Source organism: Notolabrus celidotus, chromosome 14, assembly GCF_009762535.1.
Source record: "Notolabrus celidotus isolate fNotCel1 chromosome 14, fNotCel1.pri, whole genome shotgun sequence".
NCBI lineage: Eukaryota > Metazoa > Chordata > Actinopteri > Labriformes > Labridae > Notolabrus > Notolabrus celidotus.
Genome location: NC_048285.1, coordinates 23,611,260 through 23,638,281, shown reverse-complemented (window position 1 = coordinate 23,638,281; position 27,022 = coordinate 23,611,260). Strand labels below are relative to the sequence as shown.

Below are 27,022 nucleotides of genomic sequence, written 5' to 3'. Positions count from 1 at the left end.
ATTAGAAATCCATAACATCCTGCCACATGGCCGCCTTATCCCCAGCACACTTCCTGCTCTGGGCCAGGCTGACGACAGCCAGCCCTGCTCCTTCCGTCACTCCAAGCAAAAGAACGAATGGATGGACAAGTGTGGGTGTCTCCTCCAGCACATGCCCAATGCGCAAGTCTTATTAGTCCCCCCTTCTCTTGGACCCTTAGTGAGCATATGTCAGTGTGTGTATATCTGTGTGTGTTTGTGTGTGCGTGTCATCTCAACCCTTTGTGTCTGAGATCCCGCTCAGCTGGCTGGCTCTCTGTCTCAATCACTTCCTCTGTTTTTGCCACTCTCAATCACGTTGCTGCTTTATCCGTCTGCCTTCCCAGTCTCACCCTCCATTCTTCTCTCTCTTCCCCTCCTACTATATTCCCAGGTGCCTGGATGGGGGGCACAAGTTGAGGGAGTCCAGAGACCAGCACAAGGGAATACAGATGATAACAAAGTTGTAGGCCTGGCTCTTCTCTGAGGAGGGTTCTCTTGCAGAAGCAGCAATGCCAGTTTGTTGGAGACACTGCAGGCCAGGAGAAAATCTCCTCTGAACATTAAGCAAGACATAACAGAAACCCATGCCCCATCATAAACATTATGCAAAGCTTAATGGCCCTGCTGAATGATCTGCACTATCTCTGGCCTATTATGAGTATAACAAGCTGTGGAGTACGCTTAATGGTCTTGAAGGAACTAATCTCTAAGTTGATGAATGGTTTCAGGGCAAGTATTTTTTATATGACGTTAATAAGTGAACTCTTACAGGTTAGTGCCAAGGCAAAGAAAACAATAACACAAGGTGTTTTAATGGGGTGTCTCGCTTGTGCAATCTGCCAAAACAGCTTCATTGCACATTTGGGGGAAATTTACACATTTGTAGTGCTTTAAAGTGGTAGTGTTGTGTGTTTTCTATATTTTATAAAGAAATGTGAAGTTATAAGTTATAATGTTGGATGTTAATACATGTGGGCAAGGTTTCAAATTGGGGCTAACATTTGTTGAAGTAATGAGACTGCAGGTCGCTTTGTTCAAAACCTTGCACAAGACTTATGTAACAGAGCCACGATATTTGCTCAATTTGTGATGTCACAGATTTGTGAACCCCATTAAAAGAGCATAATGGACGTGACACTTACCTGGTCTTTGTTTCAGGTGACTTTTTGGTTCCTTTCCAAACTTTCGGGTCAGATTTAGGGTCCAAAATATACGGCCATATTTGGTGATTTGTCATTCCTAATAGAAAAAACAACAGTTAACTCAATGTCGACAACTTTTTAGCATAGAAACAGTGGAGGAGGATTCTTGAGTGCTTTAAAGTGCCTTAAAAAGACAAAACATAACATGCTAGGACAGCAAACTGATGACATTGATCATGCTCCATGTTTGTTTGTCTTCTGAAGTCACGTTCTGAACATTAGTTTCTGAGAGATCCTGTTTCTGTGGAAACTGCACTGTTGTGGTGGTCTATTGGTCTTATGGAATCGTCTAGTGTGTGTTCCCAGGATTGTAATGTGAAACATAGGTCAAAACTGTCCTTATGTGTGTGGTCTCCCTTGGTTTTGAAACCAGTTGAGTTTATAAAGTCGTCTTGTGTGTGGCCAGCCTAAATTATTAGAGATCATTTGGTAGAATCTTGGGGTCCAAAATGTAACTTCAGATCTGATCTCATTAATTTTCTGGGAATGTTTAAATCTTCCAGTTTTTTCTGTCTTAAATACAGTTTCAAAGTGAGTTCAGATCTAATTGATTGCTGGGTTTTCAGATGTAGATAGAGATGTGTGTCATCAGCATGGGAATATGTAAATGGAGAAGAGAAGTGGGCCTAGGATTGAGCCTTGTGGGACACCACTGGATAGATTGGCTTGAGAGAAGATAAAATTGTCGGAGGAAATTAATGGTTTCGTGATCCAGCTTCCTGTATGCCTGATGGGGTAGTCGGTGGGAAACAAACACTGGAACTAAAATCCTAACTTTTACATTGTACCCTAAATCCTTGAAAGTATTTAACAGCTATGAAAATGTCTCTTGGATACTCTCTGTTTTCATGTAAAAGAAGAAGCATTTCCCAGCTTTAGGATGGCATGATTTTGAATCAGTGCTGTTGTGATTATCTATCCCCATGGTGACCATAATCTTTGAATTGATATTTAAGGGGAGGAATGCTTCTTTGTAGGGATTAGAGGGATATGACATTAATAAGCTGATGACACAAGTACTTAGGCCACAAACTGAAAGTGCACGAGAAGTGTCTAGAAAATTGCCTAAGTGCTCTTTTCAAGAGAGTCATCCTTGTTCAGCATGTTGTAGGTCTTATTACTGTGCCGGTTTAAGAGTGAGGTTTACATTGTCTTCAGTCTCTTCAAAATGTTTGGTGACCTTTTGCCTGGTGGATACAGACTGTCGTTTTAGCGGAATGAGACTCACAGTAGTAGGAAACTTTCTGAAAGTATGGTAATAGCTGAGGATGATATTGTATATGTTGGCATTGATTTGGCCCTCTGAAGGGAAGATTAGACCAAAACCAAAGAGGAAAAATTCTTCCCACCTGCTTTCAATGATATCCTTAATTTTACCCTGGCACTTTTTATATTACAGGGTATAGTCTGCTTGCAATGGGTAGATTTAAGTAAAGTGACATGAAAAGAGAAACACTGGAGCTTAGCATCTTTTACAGCAACATGACTATTTAATGTTGAGTGAACTCATTAAATATCAGAATATGCACAAACACACTGGTGCAAGCAAACATGCACAACCACTCATGCAAACATATGAGTTTAGACACAAACACAGCCTTGGTGAATTTGCCCACACACACACACAAACCAGTATACAGTACATGAACTTCTGGCTTCATGTTAAAAGTATGCAGTGTTTTTGTGTGTGCGTGTGTCAAAGAAAGTAAAAGGAGGGGGGGTAGGGACAGTCAGCGAAGAAGGGAAAAGTGGGACAAGCAAGAGTCGGAGAAAGAGGGAGAGAGAGTCGAGCCACAGAACAGCGCTGCTGCGAGCAGCTGTGGCACTCCCAGATTTCCCCCTGATTGCTTTCAGCTGGTACTTGAACCCTGGGCCTTTTGGGTTTTGGAGGCCAGCCCAGACCCCACAATCCCCCCAGCGCCCCATCCAGCTGCCTGACCCCTCCCTGACCCCGTGCCGAGGATAGGAAAATACGAGCAGTGCCAAGCCAGAGAGACTCTTTTATTTTGCCTGCTGGCATGCTGCCGGTGACCAGGGCTTACATAATGGGAAACATAGCAGGACCCAGGAGAAAGCAGCCCCTGCCCCCCTTTTCTCCTTTTCCTCACCAATCGATCCTCCCTTTTTCTCCCCCATCTCATTTTCTTCTCTTCTTCATTTCTTTTCCTACTCCGCTCCCCTCTCGCACCCACTAGCTTCATCCTCTTCCTCCCCCTGTGCGCTTTTCCTCCCCTTCTGCTTGTGATATATCTTTTTGGGCCCACTCGCCTGGGCACATTTATTACACACAGCCTCGACACAATCCTGAAGCCGAGCCACCAGCAACACAACAGCACTGCACACGCACACAGACACACTCAGACACACAGGCACACACAGGCACACACACGTGTAGGCGTGTGTTTTCATACTCTGGAGCATCTACAGTTTGTGTTGTGCATCCTTATGTACTTGTGAACTTTAAAGGAAGTATGCACATGTGGTTATTATATGTTACCTCCACAACACAGCTTAGGCAAGAGCAATACATTAGTGCATATTATAGTAATTTTATGTTTAAACCACTTGTTTTATGTCTTCAGTGTGGTTCAGTGATGCCTTGAGGTTTTTGTTAAGCTTTATTTTAGCTCAATAAAACAAATTCCTATCAACCACACCAAAATCAGACAGAAAGAAAAGGCATGTATTGTTCAGCATTAGTGTTTTGTTCCTCATTTAAAATCCACTTTAGCTTCATTTTGGTTAAAAGGCGAAAAAACAAGAGCTCATGGCTGAGTCTTCCCCACACTGCTATTATTTTAGTTAGCATACTTTAGGATTGGGTTTAATTTTATGAGCCTCTTTATAAGAATTCATTTGGAAGAACAGAACAGCACCAGTAAAAACAAGCATTTGGTTTCTCTTCTCTCTGATCTAAAAATGGAAGAGCAGGGCAGCTTGTCAAACCTCTGAACTGCCAAGTGACCCCTCCGCTCATGTTAGCCTCTCAGTTTGATAGAGTCCACTGGGAGCCAATTTGGAGGTGATCAAAAACCAATTAGCTGTACAGTGTGTTTTTAGGATGACATCACCAGACCACAGTGCTCTGGTCTAGTTGGGTCTAGACCGGCTCACCACAGCTGAGGCAGACATCATACAAATAGGTGGCCTGTGTGACTGCTTTGTAAAAAAAAAGGTGGAATGAGAGTGCAAGAACTATTAGGTCCACTTTAGTTTCATTCATGCTTGTTTGGGCCCCATTACAATACAGATGGTTAAAAAAAATCAGTAAGAGCACACAGGGAAGCACTTTTCCTTGAAGAACCATTGCATTTGTATTGCCACTTAGGCATTGGCTTTATTAATGCACATGCAATATTTTTATTCACCGTACGTTCAGTGTGAAACACACTTATGATAACTTTTTGACATTTAAAGAGTGGATGACCAATGTACCAGAATGAAATATAGATAGAAGTATTTTTCCCTAGAGAGGGTGCTATAATCTGTTTAAAGCTTCCTCACAGACATCGCTGTCATGACTGCTAGTGCAGCTGGCACCATAATGGACTATACCCACTGACAGTGAACAGGCACGATTGAAAATTTGCCCCCATTCACTTTGCATTGTAAGCAACCATTTCGCTGCTCAAAGCATGCTGGGAAACCTTTGTACGTAAACCAAGCTAGCATCACCACTTTTTATTAAGAGCTTTTCTCTGTTAATTACCCCCCAAAAAATTGAGGTAGAATAATAATAACTGAATCTTGTTTGACTCTCTGTGTACTCTTGTCATCAGACTTCTCATTGACTCATCAACAAGTTGACGATATGTTCCTTCATGAAGATGGGCTGTACACGGGCACTGCAGCTTATTTTGAGCTCATTCACTGCAACAACTCAAACTATAAGAATGTGTTTTGTCTTATTTCTTGAAAAAGAAATGATCTCATTAAAATTAATACAGGCCTTATTCACCTGACAAGTCCAGATACATGTCTTACTTCAGGATATAACAAGCAAAGACTAAAACCAGAATTGATGTAATGAGTACAAAACTCTGCCAATGGTGTAAGCACAATTTTCTTAAGTGTCTTATTATTTCAAGAAACTTAACTAGTAAACTTTGCTTATCCCATTGGCAGACTTTTTATACAAATTACAAGCAATACAAGCCTTATTTTTTGCTTTTAGATGTGTATCTGAGCTTGTCATATGAATACAGCTTAAATTAAGTCTACTGAGAAATAATTTAATAGAAATAAGAAAAAATCACTTTCTTAGTTCTGAGTTTTTCAGTGTCTTCTGTATTTTGTGACTTCAATAGCATCACATTTTTAGAAATGTAGGAAAGAAATGGCCCAGGTTGCAACAGCCTCAAGATAGGGAAGTAAGGAAATATGAACAAACAAACTAGTTTGTTGGTCTTTTTATAGGAGAAGTTGACTTAAAACAATACATAATGTCTCCAGCAGCCTTCACCTCTTCAATTTTATTGATAGTGATCATGCTGAGGTGCTGGTTGGCCTTGCTGTGTAAGTGTGCACCCGGTGTACAGAGGCTACAGTCCTGATCGCAGGCCACAACCCTTTGCTGCATGTCATCCCCCACTCTCCACTCCCCAAATTTCCTGTCTCTTCTCAGCCATCCTATCAAATAAAGGCAAAGATGCCAAAAAGATAAGTTTAAAAAACATTATCCAAACGCTGGCAGTAAGACCCAATCTAATGACCTCAATTGTTTCTTTAAGGTGAGGTTGGGTATCCTCCACTGAGGACCAATAGCGCAATACTCAAGGATGTCTGATGTCCGTCATCTCCTTTTCCCTCATGCTTCTTTGTCGGCCTTTTAATCTCACACTTCTTACTATGAATCCTGTTTCCTGGGAAGCTCCTATCAGAGCTGAATAAGATTAAGTCGTGGACGGCTGTTGAGGGAAAACGCTGACCTCCTCTCCTCCCTTTTGCTCTTTGTCTTTCATTCTTCAGTCTCTCTTTCTTGGCTCTCTTCGCCCCTCGACGCTCCTTTCTTCTCGCTCTCCCGTGTGCCCCCCAGCTTTCCAGATTGTAATAATAGTAATAATGATAATAACGGTGATGGGCCCGGTGACGGTGATGTAAAGAAACATAATATAAGAATAACAAACACACTCTCCAACCAGTGGCCATTGTTTGACCCCTGTGGATGTGAGTGTGTGCACACTCTCCGTGGAGTTTCTTAAACTCAGATTTTTGTGTGTGAGAGAAGAAAACGAGGAGATAGAGAAAGACAGCGAGGGAGAGGGAGTTTGCTGGCATGCTGTATATACGGTCACTTCCTCTCCAGTTTAAACAGAGCAGGCTGTGCTGGCAACCTCCTCTCCCCTCTCCAAATGGTTTGCATCATGTTTAAACCCCCCTGCCACCACCCCTCCCTCTCTCTTTCTCTCCCTCTCTCCCGCTCTTCCTTTCTCTATAAATCATCTAAATCTCAAACTTTATGTGTTTGAAAAAAAAGGACGACACTCCTTTGCTCTCTCTCTGCAGAAGGGCATAAGAAAAAGCTATAAAACGCTTCTAGGATCTCTTCCCACTTCAAACACCCTCCATCCTTCCTGCCCTCCTCTAGCCTTTCATCACCCCTTTGTCCTGGTCAGGGTGCTCTCATATCTAACCCAGTAGACTTTGCTTCTGAAGGGTCCGACGTGGCCTCAGTAAAAACACCATATGAGGGGAGCTTGTGGCCTCAGGACACAGATTATCTTGGTAGATGAATTCCTATCGTAAACCCTTCTGTTTGTGAATCATGTTTGTCCCATGTGGTAGTGCGCTGAATGCCTGGGTGGGAAGTAAATGGCCCATTTTCAAACCCTGATAAGAATTCACTGATAGATGAAAATTTCAACTGGCCATGAACAGACGACTGCAACTCGAGCTGCCCTGTGGAGGCTTAGAACACAGGCCTGGCTCACAATCAGAATCACCAAAATAAAAAGAGAACACAGACTTTTAAAATAACTAAAGCTGTCACACCAACAACTTGTTTTCATGTTTTTCTGAAAAATCATCCTAAGCAGCTGTGACATTGTTGACTATGAGGATGTGTAATGCTTAGTGGGATCATTGTGAGTGAGTCATTTTGTCCTTAAAGCCCAAGACTCATATAGAAACTACAGGATCATTACAAGAAGACATTTAAAGATGATTAAAAGAAGACTTTTAAAAACCATTCAAACAAGAAACCAAAGATTACCACATTGCAACATCCTGGGTGACCGCTTGACATTGTAAGTTCCCAGTTAGTGCTTTAAGAAAACAGCCATAAAGACTGAAATATGCTTCAGGCTACACATGTAAAGTTGTGTTCAGACACACTAAATCTCTGTAGGTACAGATTACAGCCCTTTCATTTGGATGGGGCCAGGGGGTGACACAGGGGAGTTAGCGACCCTGAATCATCCAATGAAATAATAACAATGTTCACCATTCCTGGTAGGTAACATTGTGATATGAACAGTGTATTTCTACTGTTTGCCTCACAAGTATCATGTTGAAAGTAGGGCTGTAAAAGTTGACATGATAACAATGCGCTAACGCAAATTCCTTTTAATGCTGCGCAGTTTACGTATGTACATTCTTTGTCCTCGGCCCGCCACGTGGGACATCAGGAACTGGTGCAGCAGTAATGTTGTGAAGGGCAAGCAGAACCAAACCTCACTGAGCACACATGGATAGAGAAACAGGTCTTTTGAATGATAAGTTCAGCATCAAAGCCAGCTAGATGCTTCTCTCAACAAGATCAAAGTTATTTACTAGTGATGTGAGTTGGGTTACCAGTATGTTGAGGCTCAAATACCACTTGCTAGCCAAGAACGAAGCTGATGCAGAGATGTCTCCTCCTCCTCGCCAAAGTTAGCCAGGCGTTTCCATTGCAAGCTGTCCAGCATGGCCTTGATTTTCCCCATGTAAGGATGGACTATGTTACACTGTGTGAGATTATTTGTTTGAGTGTAAAGGATCCAGGGAATGATCTTGATTTATGGAAAATGACTAATGTACTTGTACAATGTGTCTGTTGTTGTGATGCATGAGGTTCATCATTTTGTGTTGAGCTGCAACAGGGGATGTTTAGTTAACCTTTACAAGTGTAAAGTTGGACACTACATTGTGTTAGTATTACCAAGTGCTGTTACATTTAGGTGAGTATGCCAGTCTGTTGCTGCTTGTTGGGCTTGAGTTTGCCATGTTATGCTTTGAATATGAAGTACCTTTGAATGTTATTCTGGATCTTCTAGAGAGTATTTCTCATTGTTTTCAATTGTTGCAATGACAACAGACATATATTTGCACATTACTCGAATGTTTGTCCAAGGGTGTTAAAAACTTGAAAAATGTACCCTTAAGGTACATTTAGAAGAGATAAAACATGCAAATAAATTGCGATTAATCAGGAGTTAACTATGGACAATCATGTGATTAATGGTGATTAAAAAATGTATTGTTCAACAGCCTTAACTGAAACATTAAATAATTAGTTTGAGCTGTAGAACTCTAATATGATAACTCTTTACACACACTTAACATTTTGATCAAGCTGGACAACGTAGACTGAATTTATTAAATGCAGCCTATTTTGTTCGACAGTTTACTTGTTTTATCTGAATTCTTGCAGCCACTTATTATTTTATTTGTTCATAGAACCTGCTTGAATAATCAAATTATTTTAAATCAGTTCTACCTGTTCAAACTTGGTAAACTGGTGAGGACACACTTATTCACATTCTGCACAGACATGCAGAGCAATCTAGTTTTTATCTGTCGTTCAAGTAGCATCATTCACTTCAGCTTTGGCTATACAGAGGAAAACAATCCAAACAGCACACAATACAGGCAAGCAAGCGATATCAGCAAGACGACATGCAGCACAAAGCAATGTGACACAATGCACCAATGCCCTGTTTCTATTTTCACTTCTATCGCTAGCAGAGATATGGATGAGGAGCAGCTGGGAGTGTTCATAGCCATGAAATTGTTCATGAAATTGGGAGTGTTCATAGCTTAACAAAAAGGAGATAGTGGTGAATTAATAATATCCACATCCATGATTGAAGTGTTTTGACTTCCCTTGTGTCAATGCCAGGGGCATTCTGTTTGTGAACTGAACTCCTGAACACAGCTGATAGCAGTGTGGTTTGTCTACATGGCGTAACAGAAGTGTATTTTTCATGGATGCAGTGTAGACAGCGAGCATCTGTCGCTACATCAGATGCTTGCATGCTGTGGCGTTCTTACTCACAGGGACACTCTGTGAGTAAGAGAAGTTAAAGGGGTGGAATGCTATCAGGTAATACAGTCATCTAATGATGATTTGTCCTAAGTTACTGTAAACAAACAGATATCTGCATGAAAGTGCAACTCATAATCCCCTCCTGGATGCCATTTCTCTACACCCACTCCATTCTCACTTTCAAGTTGACTGTCGGACGTAAACAACTTAATGCACCAGAAAAGGTGTCTTTGTCAGAAGTGCTTCATCACTACCCTCTAATCTCTGGCTACACTAGATGCCCAGAGTAGTCAGCCACCTTAACCTTGTCAGCTGAAAGCCACAAAGTTCAGAGATTGGATTTGAATGGACGCACGGAAAGTTGCGTTATGGCTGTCAAAGCTTTCAAACTTGGGGTTGACTCGATGAAGTGCCAAAGGATCAAATGTTCCTGAGGGGAATAAGTGAGATTAAATTTATTGTGTTATTGTCCATATGGTGACTTGGTGTGTTGCTTTGCTTTATCACTTGCTATGTGAATTTACATAAAGCCATGTCAGGATAAGTGATCTCTTTTAATATGCCTGTGTGTTCTACATGACATAAATACCTGTGCAAGTGTCTGCGTGTGCTTGTGTGTATGTGTGTGAGCTGGAGTTGGCACCAGCTTAGTCATTAAACTTGGCTGTCCCCACACAGACCCTTCACTGTATTTAGTCATTAAGGGGATCTCTCCAAACCCTGAGGAAACTCTATAAATCAGCCAAAATATTTTGAACAGCGTCCCGGCCTGCTGGCTGGCACACACACCCACACACACATATAAATGCACAGACACACGCTGATATTTTCACACAGACGACACCAACACGCAGAGAGCTAACTACATGGGTGGGCACACATTTCTGTCGGCTCCGGAGATGGAGCCGATAAAAACAGGCCCACAGCGCTGCAGATGAAGAGAAAGAGGCGATGTGGGGACAACTGCCTTTAAACTAATAGACACACATACACACACTCACACACAAACACACACCCCTTGGGCTTTGGCTCACTGTTCTGTCTGAGCAGATCATATTTCAACATCTCACCTCTAGATAAGAATGTTTATCAAAGGCTTTAAGTGTTTCTACTGAGCCCAGGTTTACACTCAAACACACTGTAACATACTTTCTGCAGCTCCTCACAAGCCTCTGATCCATCACAGATGGCATCCTTCCGGAAAAAAATGAATAATCTATTCGTTTGGAATTGATTCACACTGATAAATTAGTTGGGGAATTACCATTGTGAGTCCTGGTGGTAGCTTGGAGAGGAAGAAGCTGCACTAATTTCCATTTCAAACAAGCCACATTGCCCTGCAGCTATTTCTTCATTGACTGAACATGTTATTTGCTGGACCTGAATCAAAATAAGTCTTTGATTAGAGCCATCCAAGGCCCGGGGTTCAACAAGTGAGGGCCAAAGAAACCACAGACCAAAGGTTGGGACCAGGTGTTAAAGAGTAATGGTAGAAGGTGAGGTGCAACAGTTAAGCTGTAGCAGTAAAACTGTGAAATGTTTGTGCGTGGCATTTCAATTGAAACATCACAAATTTATTTCTCAAAGCGCATAAATAAGAACTGTACTCTACTTATTGCTAAATTAATTGGTAATTGAAAAAACAAACAAAATCTTAACCTGAAACTAATCAGACCAACAGTTAACTAGATACTAGTTTGCTCATGTTCTAATTAACAGATATGCATTGTACTTAAAATACACAATGAAGGATTTGTATTTGAAACTGCTAGCTGGCTCCAGGATATTGTCTAGTTAAGCACTTACATTTCTCACTGTTGACATCTTAAGCACCCCAAAACCTTCAGTCCTGAGAAGGTATTTATTTTAAAACACGGGCAGAAACTAGCTGTTACCACACGATGGTAGCAAATTAGCTGTTACCTGGTGAAAGTTAGGAGAGGGGATGGAAGAATTTCCTTGCTAGCTGCCTTTTATCTTGTATTGCTAGACAACTGTACTGAAATACCTACAGCAAGCAGCAGCAACTGTGTTACTATCAGCTGGTGAAAGAGTATTGTTTACTAGAATAAATAATGAAAGCTTGAAATAATTCATACATCCCTTTCTTGGTCATATTTATATCGGCGAAGGAAGGCATACATGCCCCCTCCCACTTGACTTTGGTGCAGTACTTGGGGTATGAATCGGCAAACACCTTTTGAAATGTTGACATATAAATTTTGTGAGTGAAGTAAAAATGCTTTCAACCACAAACGCTACTTTTGTTTTAGAGAACCTCTGATTTTGCATAGCAGACAACAAAGCAAAAGTTTCTGCCCACTTCTCTATGACTTATTTAATCAGTTATTTTTACAGCTGTCAATTGATTAAAATATTTAATCGCGATAGTTCGTATGATGTCCATAGTTAACTGACGATTAATCTCAGATTGATTGCACATTTTTTTATCTGTTCTAAATGTACCTTAAAGGGATAAGTTTTTAATACTCTTATCAACATGGGAGTGGACAAATATGCTTGCTTTATGCAAATGCATGTTTATTATTATTGCAGCAATCCAAAACAATGATAAATACTGTCCAGAACAATCGCCACACAACATCAAAGGTACTGCATGCTCAAAAAATATGCTGAAAGGGAATTTTGACCTGAATGTAACATTACTTAATAATACTATAAGATGAGATTTATTTTGGTCTAAGTATTTGTATCACTGAGTTCTTTAATGAAGTTGGAAATACTTCTATTTCATATATTGTTCTGCCTCTTTAAGGTTGCTCAGGGTGATATGGTTTTGAGTTAGCGTGAAGGTGTCACATGTGTTGGATGTGCTGTTGTCCTATGTTGAGGAAGAGTCATTAAAGGCATCACGACGCACAGCAGAACTTGTCCCGTGCTCTTTCTTCCCTACAGCCCTGAAGTATAATTAATTCAGTTTCTGGTTGTTGAAGTTTAACAGTTCAGAAGAGATTAAACAAGTAACGGCGCTACACTACCACCATGTAATATCCAACTAACTAAACATCCTGTTTTTTTAAGCAGCTCAACAAAAAGTGATTGAGCTCATGCATCACAACAACAGACGCATTGTCCATGCGTCTCCATCACATCAACAGTAAATGCAGATAACTTTGGTCTTGTCCAGAGAACCATCTGACAGTGCTTTAAAGCTGAACATTCAAAACACCCTCTTTATTCATTTCTTCTTGTCATCCACAATGTTATGTTACTGCTGTATCGATTCCTGATTTCCCAAACTACGGGGCGGGCCGAGGGTCATACACAGAATGGCGCACATTAATCACGCGTCAAATAAATTAGTGGTGTTAAGGAGAATTTGAGTTAACGCGTTATTATCCCGTCAATTTCGACAGCCCTTTATATCCATGACATTTTTGGTTAACAAACTTGTGTAGTCTGATACATTCAAATGGATGTTTTTTTACCCCTGCTTCCCCAGATAAACTAAAGACTCAAACTTGAACAAACAAGAAAGACAACACATGAAAAATGCACAGACACAACTCTGTATACTCTGGAGCTGAGTCATAGAGCACTTTCAGCTGAGGCCTCTGCCACTTCTGTGTATTTGTCTGCGGTACAACTGTGGCGACAGGCTTCTTGTGACAATTATACCCCTACTGCAATCCAGTCAATTGACAGTTGTACTTTAATTGGCCAAACTAAATAGTGAGTTCACTTTACTCAAATCTTCTTAATGATAATTAAAGGCGATGTGTCCAGAAACCACATGTGTAATCCTACTGCATGGCTGACTACAAATAATAGCAGCTTGCACCACTATTTCACAGATTGAAGTGGCTTTTATGTGGAGGATACCGCAGCAGTGACCGGGTCACCGCCAGTTAGCATGTTCTGTGTGTTCAGACACGTGAACACAACCTCTAGACTGCAGCTTTTCTCCAGAGTGACTCAGAGCAAAAGGCCATCAATGGCATCAGTGTTTGGATCCGAGCTTGGTGACTCGGTCAGGGTTAACAGGCTTTTAGTCTGCACCAAGTCAACCCCCTGAAGTAATAGAAAGCAGCTGACCTAAAACCTCAGAGAACTGCAGGTTACAGCCTGGTGCTCGGACTAATGACCCTGTGTTTTCATAGCAAGCTGAGTGCCTTGGTGTTACATGTGGCCTCAATAGAACAGGTATACACAGTTCAACTCTCACACACACAGGGAGAAGAGAGAAGTCTCACCCTCAATTTTACAGCAAGTGCAATGAACCTTGGAGTGTTAAATGTGACCTCAGTTAATGCAAGAAGATGCACAGTTGACATTTTTCATTGCATCATCCTATACTCCTGTCAGAAGTTTGCCTTCTGATACAAGCTGACTGATAAGAAATGAGACATGAATTACTTAATAAAGTCCCTTTATTCCATTGCATCTACCACTTCAGAGAAAGGGTTATCATGTCATCACTCCCTTGCCCTCTTATCTCTGTGGTTCCAGTGGGTGGTTATTGATATGAAGCTTGTAATATTGGCTAAAATTAATGTTTACTTTATCAGTGACATCTTAGCATTGCTTTCAGTGTGATAGTCTTTGGTCTCATTTCCCGAAAGGTTTGTAGAGATACCAGTACACTACAGTATCAAGCCTTACAGCCCACAGCAACACTACTGTCAGCTTTAACATCAAAGTAAATTAATCATTTGAGTTATTTCGTGTATTGAAATACAGGTTAAAGTATGTATATGTTATAGTTATTATTTGTGTATTTACACAGTTAGAATAATTTCTACAGCATCTTGTAGCGGTGACCAAAACACCTTGAATGTACTTCTGTGGTTGTCATTACATTTACCTGGAGCTTGGTCATACTAGCCTCTTATTGGTTGGTTCTTTGACATGTGATTGGGTAACAAGGGTGTGTTGATGTTATGCCGATCAAGTGTGACTACAGCAAAGTGCTCTTGAGTAAGAAGTTATCCATCTCTATTATGCTGTTTCTTATTGATAGAATGACCCAATCATCATACATCAAACCCTCACATTACATCAGTTAGTGTGTGATGCTGTAATGTTCATGATAAGAAGTTATTGTTTTTTATGGTATGAAGATGAACCAAATTGTGCTGTTACATAGTTGACATGTTTACTGTGTGTTTTGGTAGTTTTTCAGTTTTGGTTGTGATCTCTTTAAGAGCTGCAGGAAGCATGTCTCAGGTAATGATGTCACATAACCTGTAATCAGGAAGTAAGAAAGTATAAGAAAACATGTTGTTGGTGTTATGCTACGGCCTGAACAATCCAGTGACATCTGCAGAAACGTTTCACACCTTTGATAGCAAAATGGTTTCACACTTTTCTGCATGAATAAACCTGGGGACAACATCTTCAGAGTCTTGATGTCAGGAAAGAGTTTAGCTGTCTGTCAAGCTATATTTTGCACATATGTTAAAGACAGGACACAAGTAACTGTACAAAAGTGAAGTTTTTGTCCCACATAATGTTGCCAGAGAAAAAGTCAGGGATCATCTGTTTTTAGGATTGATTGTTGTGACAATCCACCCTTGATTTAGTACAGATACATTAATGTTGACATTTAATGTATTGAGGGTTCATCCTCAGGGCACCATGATTATCGGTTCGAAACACAGTGGAGTTCGATTAGTTCGTTTTTAAGATATTTTCTGATTAGAAAAAATAGATTTCCACTTCAATATGGCAGCAAGGGAAAGTCAGGATATCATAAAAACAATAGGCTTCATCATCAGGAGATTATGAATGTTGATCATGATAATTAGTCCAGTGCCTGTGAGTGTGTGTGTGTGTGTGTGTGTGTGTGTGTGCGTGTGTGTGTGTGTGTGTGTGTGTGTGTGTGTGTGTGTGTGTGTGTGTGTGTGTGTGTGTGTGTGTGTGTGTGTGTGTGTGTGTCTCCTGCTAGGCTAAAGTTGGGTCACAGACACACTCCTGCAGCCCACGTCTGGCCTCTCTTTGGCTACAGGTGCTTCACATTATGGCTCGTAAAACTCAGCGAGAGGGAAAAATTACTGCCACAATTTGTTGGGGGACGGGGGGGGGGACGGGGGGTCAGGGAAGGGGGTGGGGGGGTGTATTGAAGTGCTGTATAAGGATACAGTATTGACATTCGTGACTGTGTTGTGTCTGCTGAACGCTTCAGCATTCCAGCCCTGTGCCAGGAAAGGCCATATTGTTTTCAAATTGAACTCGAGTGTCATTTTCTGAGAGATGATTTAGTGGCTTGTTTGTGTGTCAGTGTGTGTGTGTGTGTGTGTGTGTATGTGCTTGTGTCACAAGCCAGCTGGCACGCTCCTTGGCTGGTGGTGTGTGTGCCATACGTGCGAGGAGGAAGGTCACGAGGCCACGGGGTTGCAGGGAGTGCACTGAAGAGAGAGGAAACAGGCGTAATCTCAGAGAGGCTGGCAGCTTCCTGCTCTGAGAGGAGGGTACACAAAGGACACTGTCTCAGCTCTGGATACCCAGCCACTGAGTTTACTGTGTAATTCAATCAGGATTAGTCCACTCACTCACGCCCTCTAATAATAGTGAACCAAGAGGCCAGACTAAGCTTTGAATCAGTTTCTGCTAAACCTGATTTTTACTCCCAGATGTGTTGGCGCTTTCTTTGCCCTGCAACATGGTGTTCTTCAAGCGTGGTTCCTGTTAGCATAGATGAGCTAAAGTTATCTTTTTCATTACACAACTTGAACATATTTGCATCATTTTTCCATGCAGAACCTGCATCCAAACTTGTCAGTTGCACAATGTAAAACTGTAATGACCACATGCAGATTACTGTAAATTTGGATAGCATGTCTAGTGCTTTTGCTAAAAAATAATCAGTCACTTAAAAAGAGGCCCAAATCTATGTCATATTTCTATGCAGATTTAGTTAACCAATCACAGTTTCCTGTGTTTCCTCTGAAGATACTTCCACTGGTGTTTACAATAAACCAGGTCGAGTTGTGGTGAGCATAGCTCAGAAAAGACTTACAGGAATAGAAAATGAAAAAAAATTAGAGCAAGCAAATGAGCTCATGAGACCCTCAAATCAAGCTTGATAAATCAATAAACTAATGTGTGTGATTTTTTTGATGAACTAACTTCTATGCAAGTTATTGTGATTTAACTTTTTTTTAAATGTGCTGTAGTTGCATGTTCCCTCTATATTTCTGTATACTGTATTTTATGTTTATTTGTTTCTTACAACAGAATTCATAGACAAAGAGTTAAAACCTGCAAAAGGATTGCACCCATGCAAAATTGTGGATAATGGGAAAAAATATTTTGTCAGTATCACTGACTGGGAAACAGCTTTCCTCATTCTAATTCTAATTCTAATGTCAGGATAATAATTGACCATATTTTTTAACAGTGGAGAAGCACCACAGAGGCTGCTGGGACAAACTAACTGCTGCTAGTGACCAGCTCTTTATCAGATACTGTGGTTTTCTCAATGTCTACATTTAAAATTGCTTATCACTATGCATCATCTTTTATACTCATACTTAAGCTCAGTGTTTGTGCACAAGCTGGAAACATACTCCAGTTAAAGGCTAACAGGTCAGGGTCAGGTTGGAGTGCTGGGGGTTGTGGAGGTGGGCAAAGGCAAATGTCAAAGGAGGTGATCACACTGTCACAGTCAGAGAGGGGACAGCAGCTGAGTGTCAAGCTCAATACAGAGTTTATGTTGAAATTATGGCCTGAGCATATGTGGGCCTTCATTTTTGGTTATCTTCCATGTGACTGTGCTTCTTGTGGAACATTGAAGAATTCAAGAGATGAGGGCTGATTGGAGGGGCCCCAAGTGTCAAAGAGTGAAAGCATCCCACTTACCAGACTAAACATTCCAATTGGACGATTCTGTAAAATCCTGGATTATGTTCAAGGATGACATTTTTGAATACTCACTGTCAGTATTTCTTCATTTGCTGCTTTTAAAAGGTTGATGCAGGGAAACTACTGTATGTCTTGTAGGCCATAGGCAACCCAGCAGACGCAACTATGTGACTAAATTTCTGATACCATTGCTTCTTTTAAATAATATTTGCAGGTGTGACAATTCTAATGTAACTTGTTCCCCATTATAAGGTAATAAAAGTTTGTTGTTGGTCAGATCTGCCGGGATTATCAGGCTATCAAATGATGTTACAAACCCTAGTTTTGAGGATTCTGTGTCGAGGATATTTCTTCTTAATTGCATTTCAAAGGGAACCCCTACTTTCTATAGCATTTACTATTTACTGAACAAGATTAGGGTCACTTGAAAAAAAAGATTAAAGTGCAATATATATATTTTTAATTCTGGGATTAAAGCTGCTGTTGGTAGTCGTGATATAAACATCAGTTCTGATAGAGATTTAGAATGTCAACACTCCACTCTCTGCTGTTGTAACCCCGCCCACAAAAGATCATTGTGCACGTTCTATGAGGAAGTAGTGGCTTCCCAGCCAATCAGGGCGACGTAGTGGGGCCGCCACTCGACCAATCAGGACAGAGGGTTGGGAGTAGCTCTGATTGGTCCATGATAAGGGGAACAAGGGGAAAAATAACATTGCTTGATTCAAAGGCATTGGAAAACACAGAGATTTCACTATAATCTCAAATTACTGCACTTACAGATGAGTACCAATAGGTAGTATGACATTTTCTCCAAACCCAGCAGAAAAAAGTACAGTTTTTACACCATTCCTACCAACAGCAGCTTTAAAGTCAGAACTAAAATAAAATATTGCTCCTTTATTTATTTTTCCAGTCGCCCAAATCCTCTCCCATAACTATTTGATTTCACATAACCAAGGAAACAATAAATTATCTTACAAGTTTATAGACTAGACCATCCATATTATTGTTTAAGTTGGCTGGTTGGACCTACTGATGTTGCTTTCTTCCTAAATCCTTCCAAAGATTTCTCAAGCCAAGCCTGTCCAGAATGCTTCATATAAAACATCTCTCCAGTCACTTATTGGAGTGTTGTAATACTTGATCAGTCAGGAAGTAAACGCTCAGAGCTGACTCATCCTAGCTGTTTATTTGCTGCACTTCTGTCCTGCCTCTATCAGCCTGACTGTGTCAGGCGATTAGTGCTATCTTTTCTCGCTCATCGTAGTAACCGCTTATCAGATCTCAGTCACAACTTTTATTTCTCTCTAATCAATAAATTCATATGTGGTTTACCATTTATCTGTGGTTAATCCCCCACTTGCAGAGAAACTGAAGAGTCAGTTGCCAAGAACTTTCTTAGTTGATTCGCTACTCAGAATTTCAGTTCCAGTGCCAAATGATATCATTCAGCACTGAAGTGTGTTATTACTGACCCATGTTTTACAAAAGCCACTCTTGCTTTTAAACAGAGTCTGCAAGAAACAGTAAGTGTCTGTGTTTCCTCCAAACTCACGACTACAAAACAAGATCAGAAACTCTGAGGCAAACCAGCACTCTGATTTTTTAGAAATCTGCTTTTTCTTCTGAGCAGTTCTTGTACCCAGCGCCTGGTAAAGAAGTCCTAATGTCTAATAACACATCCTTACTTGTCATTTTATTGGCTTGTGCAGCTGGTTTTGGGCTTTAGTGGTTTAACGTACAGTTCAAGCTCTCTGCAGATGATTACTGGGCCTACATGAAAGCTTGCTGAACGAGGAAATGGGTACCAAATTACCATTAAGTGATCTGGGTGGATTACCAAAGTACTTGGTTCATATAAAACAGAACATATGAGTGACTCAGTTATTGTTTGTCCATGTCTGACTACATCAAACCCCCAACAGTGACACAATGGCCTAACCCCTAACATAAAAAACTAAATCCAGCTTGAAATACCTCACAGGCAAACAACTGTGGAGAGAGAATTATCTCCCTACAAATGAGCTACAACTTTCACAGAGTGGTGGGTGTGTGAGCGCCGTCACTTCCAGTGATAGAAATTGTAGCGCACCACAGCGGGGCAGCACTCTGGGTCATGTAATTACAGCATTACCACATAATGAGAGTCATTTGTGCTAATCACAGGGGCCATGATAACTCCAAGAAGAGCCTCCACTCAAGCAAGAAGTTTCCCACTGGTTAAAGGTGCAGAATAGGGACATGCAGGTGCAGCATTAAAGCAGAACAATAAACCAGTTTATGCAAGTGATAAAAAGGTTCAGGTTTCAACTGCTGTTCTATCGTTTCACACTGCTACTTTTGCTTTTAACTCTTAAGTCCTCTATTTTTCTGAGGTTATATTTTTGGGCTTTTATGCCTTTATTTAGAGAGGACAGGACAGTGGATAGGGCAGGAAACAGGGAGAGAGGGGGCAGTGACATGCAGGCTATAGTCCCCCATTTAGTACCAAGTTTCGAAACTTGAGCCTCCATACATGGGGCGCACCACTTAACTAATTGGCCAAACTGGCGCCCCATTAGTCTTTTGTTTAATACTACATTTTCAAACTCCATCAGCCAGCTGAACCTCTCAAACCAAGTCCATATGAAGCTGGCAAAATATAAAAATAATGTTGGTTCACATTCAATCTCCACTGGCTATTCGCAGATAATGATTTATTCTCTGGGGGCACCGGCTATCTTTTCAGGGCTTCAACTATAGCGAGAAGGCAGCAATAACAGAAATGTATACCATGCAAAATAAATAAACTTCAAGAGCATCTCGTCCATCTGTTGTTTCATACAGGTTGGTTGTAACACCTGTACCTTTGGATTGGTTCACAAGTGTAAATAAGTTTTAACTAGGACGGTTAGAGGAGGGACAAATATCTGAGTTTGTATGCTTGCATTCATTGTTTGGTTGAGATTTTTGGATGTACCCACTTGAGATCTACATCCAATCAAAACCAGACAGATTGCCATCCTACATCCTCACACTCTGAACTCTGCACTTTTCTTCCACCTGTCTTAGGCACCCATTCAATCTGTACCCTCTGTCTACCACAGGCCTGAACCAGTGGAGCAATTGGAGCTGGTGGGCAGCAACATGGCTTAAGTGCTTCCTGCAGAGCCATGGACAGGAGGAACCGCCACTGGCCCTCAGCCTTTAGGGGTGGAAAGTATGTGTCGTAGGTTTCGATCCCACCTCCAACCTCCCAGCCTGGGAACGGAAGCTGGGAGCCGCCAGGGAAAACAAGCAGACAATCAGGTAGGGCCTGAGTCGGGAGAAAGAGAGAGAGAGAGAGAAAGAGAGAGAGGAGGAGAGGCGGAGTGTCCAGATACGTCAGGTCCTGAAAGACTCAGCTAAAGCTCAAGGAAAAGCGCACAGATGTAATGTGGTCTGGGATGGAGGTCTTGTTTATGTGTTTGTGTGAGCATTTCCTCATCCATCAAAGAAAGTGAGAGGATGTGTGTGTTTGCAGAAGGATCCCGTCTGTGTGTGTGTGTGTGTGTGTGTGTGTGTGTGTGTGTGTGTGTGTGTGTGTGTGTGTGTGTGTGTGTGTGTGTGTGTGTGTGTGTGTGTGTGAGTGTGTGAGTGTGTGTGTGTATCTGCCTGTGCATCACTGAAACATAATCCAATATTAAAGTTCAGAGAGTGTTTGCACAGTGTGAGCGGGTTAGTGTGGGTGTGTGAGAAAGTCGGGTACTCCAAGTGTGTGCGCATGCATGTGTGTGAGTGTGTAGTGTGTTTGGCTAAGGACAGTGGCCAGCAGGGGACAGGGTGGGTTCAGGGCAGGGGAGAGGGGATGCCTAAAGGGAGGAAGAGTGTGGTGTTCAGTTTCCACAAGGGGGGTCCTGTCGGCCGGCACGTAACTGTGTGTGTGGGTGGGGGGCACAGACCTCATTTCCCTCTCTCTCTCTCTCTCTCTCTCTCTCTCTCTCTCTCTCTCTCTCTCTCTCCCTCACTCAACAATTAAATCAAGTAGATCTGTGCTGCAGTCTCTGACTGCTCATGAGAAGGAGTATGAATGAGGGAGATTTTCCTCTAATGATATTTGTGAATGGTTTGTAAAAGTGAACGAGGGACTGGAAGAATGAAAAAACATTCTATCTTTGTTTACCTGTGCACATATAACTATTGATAAATACAGTCTAGGTGAGTTATTTACAACTCAGCTTCAACCCACATTAAACTGATAAAAATGCGTTGTAACCACTTTATTTGTGTGATGTAAGCTAATTGTCTAACCCATTTTGTCTGGTCACTATAATCTTATTAACTAAATAAACCCAAAGCATTCATGGGGACAACTACTGCTATCTATCCCAAACTCATTTAAAGTCCACCTCAGCCACAGCACAAACAAACACAGACAATTGTGATGAATCACTCTGCTAACCTTAAATATAGTAGCAGAGATCATCAAATATTTACTCTTTCAGAATTATTGAAAGAACAGAATGACAATTTAAATGGAGTTATCATCATGTAAGATAATAAAAGTTATCTGAGCCTGAGCAAACAAATGATCCATAAAATAAACTCTGTCAAAAATAAATCCCATCTTTGATTATTAATTAACTACTTCATCCTCTTTACATTATTCTGTGTTTTACATTGATACAACTTTGTTTTTTTTTACAGTAGCCCATAGTGGACATGCGTCCATACATTTAATTAAATCAGATCATGATAACAAGTTGATTCTGTTTTCTAGTGATTTGGACTTAAGGTCAGATGATTGTAACTCATATCCCAAGTGCTGCAAAGGCACAAACAAACGCTGAAATAAGTTTAACTTACCTCATGAGTGTAGACAACGGCAACATGATGTAACATGGTCTGACGTATCACAGGCAACAACCTATTGTTTAGTTTTCTAGATTGCCAAAAAATGATCCCCATAGCATGTGAAACCAAGCTTTGTTTATCTTGAGATAATGAGATAAGTTAATCTATTAAAATGGGAACACTATTCTGTTATCCCGAAATAGGGATATAAATAATTTAAGATGTAAAGAAAACAGCTGGAAATGACTTGTTATCTCAGGAAAGAGAATGAAAACTGAATTGATGCATGTCCACTTTGGGCCTGCATCAATTATGGTCTTTAGTGTTGTGATATATTTTCAGCACTATTCCTTATATGTTTCAAAACAGATTTTTTTAAATAACAGATTTTAATTGTCAAATTTGAGGCACTTCCAGGATATTTTAGCCAGATCACATCACCAGCCTCAGTGGACAGAATCATCATGCTTAAATTGTCTGAGAAGGACTTTTTTAATAATGTTTCAAAAGTTGTTGAGCAAAGATATATGCTTCTTTCTGGATAGATTCGTTTTTGGATTTAGTTTTTAAATTGAATTGATAGACAAACTTGTTAGTAAACACATGCATAAACAGATAAGAGAATAGATAAAGGAACTAAGAGATGCTTCATGTCCCCTCTTTTGCTCTGTACCAGGATCTCTGCTTGTATGGTATTTCATTTGCTATTTCATTAGCTTGAGATGGCCCAAAGAGGTTGAACATGCTTCAGCGCTCTTTATGATCACATTCAGCTATAAATCTGTCACTTCACTTCCTCCCAGTAGTGATCCTGCTTTAAAGACAGGGTTGAATGCTGTTCATAATTATCAGGCTTGAAATCTGAGTATTTAAAAAAGGCTTGTAGGTGATTTATAAGCCAAAATGGAGTTATGATTGGTGATAACTGATATTAGCACACACAGCTTCACTTCCACACCTTGGTTCACTTGCTCTACACCTGTTTTCGTGAGCAATCATAATCAAATCAGCAGTCACGGCTGGTTTGGATCAGTTGCTCACGTTGAGGTGCAGAGTTTTCAGGGTAGAGGTTGGTGAGGTCATTGGATCCGGTGCAACCACTCGAGTCATGTTTCAGTTTTAGCGAGCTGTTCTCCTCGGGGTTTGGGTTATTTCCCCTTTTTTTCTTCAGAGTGGAAACAAGTGAGTTAGATAACACAATAAACCAATTAGGCTGTGTTACAGATCACACGGTTGGTTTTGTTGTTGTATTTATTAGTATTTCATCTCCTTGCTCTGTCTATATTACACAATAATGACTTTATGTGTGTCAACTCTGTGCACAATATGCCTTGCTGTCTGTGTTTTGGTACGTGCTGCATTCACTGTCCCGGGTCACAGTGGGACGCCAGTGATTGAAGCAGAGTTGAGAGACGGGACGGATGGAGGGGAAGGGAAGGGGCGGGGCTGTGGACGTGACATCCCCAGCTGGCCTGTGACATCACTCCGGCGGGGACAGGAAGTCGGGGAATTGGGAGGGCAGGGTGCTGTAGGTGACATCAGGGCTCTGTCTGGGTCTCCTGGTCGTCCAGCTGGGTAAACTAGACTCAGAAAGACCCCCCGTCAGTTCCACCGACCCCTCCATCCCGTCTTTAGTCTCCGGCCCACTGCCCTTTCTTTCTTCGACAATCTGCAGTTTAGACCTCTGTTGATATTACAGACACTACCTGCCTTCTCATGATGCCATGTGTTTCCTCATGCAGTCCGCCCTTTATCTAACTCTCTCTTTTATGTGTGTTTATGTTTGTGTGTGTGTCTGCTCCCCTTCCGCTCACTCTAACCTCGCACCTCTGCTGAATGTGATCAAACAGATCCCCTGCTGGCTTACATGTACACTCACATATACACTACATGAGCACATACATGAAGAGTTTGCCCTTTTCTTTCTAAGGAAAGAGTTGAGTCCAACAAAAGGATCAAACACCTAAACAGGGCCTGAAAAACACAGGAAAGCCCAAAGGCAGATGGGGTTGGTGTACTCTGTACATTTTGTACATGTTGGCCTAAATTATAGAAATAGAAATATTTATAATGATTTTATTGTATAGCCAGTATTGTCCAACTAGCTCTAGGTAAGTCCAAACATGAGAGCAAATTAAAACAATAGATTATGGGACCATTATGCCTTTAACTCTGATATTGGATAATACATGTTCAAGATAGCATGTTGTATTTTAAATTTGGTGTATGCCAAATCAGCCAAACACCCTCATTCTAAAAATGTATGTGTAACTCTTGATTTTAAAAAAAGAATGCATTATAAAAATAAAAATAAAGACGGCCAAATTTAAACTGCGTACAAATAAATAAATAAGCTATATGCCATAACCTTCATTTGAACCAGGTTTAACTCTGCTGTAAAGCCGAGCATTCTAACAGTGGATCTAATGGGGTCTCCTTGACTTTTGCAGCCAGCCTCAAGTGGACACTTGGGGAACTGCAGGTTTTTTTTCACACTTATGCATTGGCTTCATTTTTCAAAACCAGAGGTTGCCACAATGGTTTGAGGAATGGATGCATCGGTGTTGTCCTAAAAACAGACTTTGCCCAATATAAGAAGTCTTAATTTGGTAGTAGTCCGATTTCAAAATAATCAAATCCAAACTGAAACTTTACACTGAAGACAAAAAGACAGCATGTTTACTTACTCACTAACAAACATGTAATGGACTCCAAATGCATTAAAAACTTCCAGGAAAGGGTTGATATGAGAGTTAAGACAGTTTTTTTCATGCTGTTTTCCAAGAAAGGGGATGAAACAAAATACAAACTTTTGTCTTCATCATTTTTAGGCCTGTGTACAACATGTATTTATTTGTGTTAAGTTGTTCAGAAAGCAAACAAACAAATCTTTTTATACCAAAGCCTCAAGCTGAATTGAAAGGGTTGATAAAAGTTGATTATTCTGCTGGTTATACTCAGTATGTGTATTTTAGACATTACACTGTGGTCTTTTATGTCTTTATTTAGAGAAAGGACAATGGATAGAGTGGGAAAGTAGGAAAAGAGAGTGGGAAACATGTGGCAAAGGGTCGGGCATCGGAATCAAACCCAGGCTGTCTGGATCAATGGCTAAAGCCTCCGTACATGACGTGCGCTATTTAACCTCTGAGCTCAACTTCATTCTGTAGTTTCTTGCAATAGAGTTGTGATGTTTCACTTATTGCTCTCCACTCAACGAAGACCAGAAAGGAAATGAGCCGATTATAAAAATACTATGAAGAGGCACTGAAGTAAACAAGACAAGAAATCAGCAACAGTGAAGGCAACCTTATATCATGGTGTTTTCACTATGAGGTAATTGCTCAGTGTTACACATGATGATATAAATTTGAGGTGATACAATCAGTTAGCATTTAAAAAGTTGCACACAGATGCACTTTGAAAGGCATGAACTTTGAATTGAACTGATCAGAAGATTAAAATCAGTGAAGTGGTTTCTTATTTTCACAGTTTTCTCCTAATTTTATCATCTCACCTCTGCTAGGATATTTTCATTTCAGGTTGATGTTGTTGCATCAAGAATTGTAACACAACCATGAAGCGACATACACATGTTATAGTGCCCTGCATGTTAATTTCCATGACTACAGAGAGCAAGAGTGAGTGTGTGTGAGTGTGTGCTGCCAGTCACACTGAGCGGCTGGCCGTTGGTTTGCACATCTCCGCTTTGAATGTGAAACACATGTCGATGTGTGGGTGGGAGTCAGGAGAATAGAGCAGAGGGTATCCATGTCTCAATATGAAAACGCCCTGTCTGTCCATCTGCAGGAACATTTAATAAGACTCGCACACCAGCAGACCCTTTTTTCCATCCCCTCTTTCTCTCCATCTCTTCAACCACATGCTCTCTTTATCTTTGATCTCCAGGCTTTGATTCTTCTCTATGCAAATGATGTCAACTGGAAATGAAAAAATTTGTGTTTTAGTGCAGTTGTGAATGTTTGTGCCTGTGTAATGTTTCACTTTTCACCATACTCTCTGTGTTTGTTTAGGTGAGTAAATGTTTGCACAATAATCTCCCGTATCTGTCACATGGTGTAAGATTTCTCCACGTATGTTTCGGCCACATGTGTTTGTTGGAGAGACGTGTTATTGTGGGGTTGAACCAAACCCCCTGGCCTGCCCCCCTCGGTGCTCTGGTGTGTGTCTCGGGGCTCTGCAAGTGGGTTTATGATGTCTGGCAGAGGGTGAACAGAGTGCAGATGGCAGTGGAGAGAGAGTAAGAGGAGGGAGGGATGGGGAGAGGGAGAGGTGTGGGGCTGCATTAATATGGTCTGCTATTCTCGTTTGCACTAATCAGGGGCTTCCTGTACCAAGAGGAGCAGAAGTTCACCTTCCCAAGCACCACACAGACACACACAGACATGCACGCTTGCAGAAAACATTAACACACACCTGCACACTCCTGGCTCCCTCCCATCCTTCTCTTCCTACACACTCCGGCTGAATCCTGCAGCTCCATCTCTGACCATGTATCGCTCTCTGTTTGTTTGGCTCCTCGCCCTCTGCTCTGAAACCGGCCATAAAATAACTTGGAAGAAACTGGAAAGTGGGGCTTTTTTCCACTCTTGGGGTGACTTACCATATGCTCGGAGTCACGTGAGGCGGCAGCAAAGAGTTCACTCTCCCCTCGTCCCAATGTGAACTCTTATGGGGTCATGAACTTTGGTTGGAGACAAAAAAGAAGACAAACTTGTTGGCATCAAGGTTGCACAGATGACATCCTGGAATTTAGAGCATAATGAGGCATTCGTGAGCAGTAAATCATTCGCTGGCGTTGGCATATTCCAGAAAAACGAGTACCTAAGCCTGACAGGAATCAAGTCATGTGCATGAGTGTGTAATAGCATCTGTGAGCGTTTAGCGGCGGCAC

The 27,022-nt window shown here is 41.2% G+C and overlaps 1 long non-coding RNA gene across 3 annotated transcripts in view; it reads left to right on the top strand.

Moving 5' to 3' along the window:
- The window catches only part of LOC117825475, a 90,206-nt gene that overhangs the window by 22,708 nt on the left and 40,476 nt on the right, over positions 1-27,022 (top strand). For all 3 annotated transcript variants that reach the window (XR_004633851.1, XR_004633849.1, XR_004633850.1), the window contains one exon: positions 20,382-20,583. This is a non-coding gene — a long non-coding RNA (uncharacterized LOC117825475). The remainder of the gene's footprint in view (positions 1-20,381; positions 20,584-27,022) is intronic.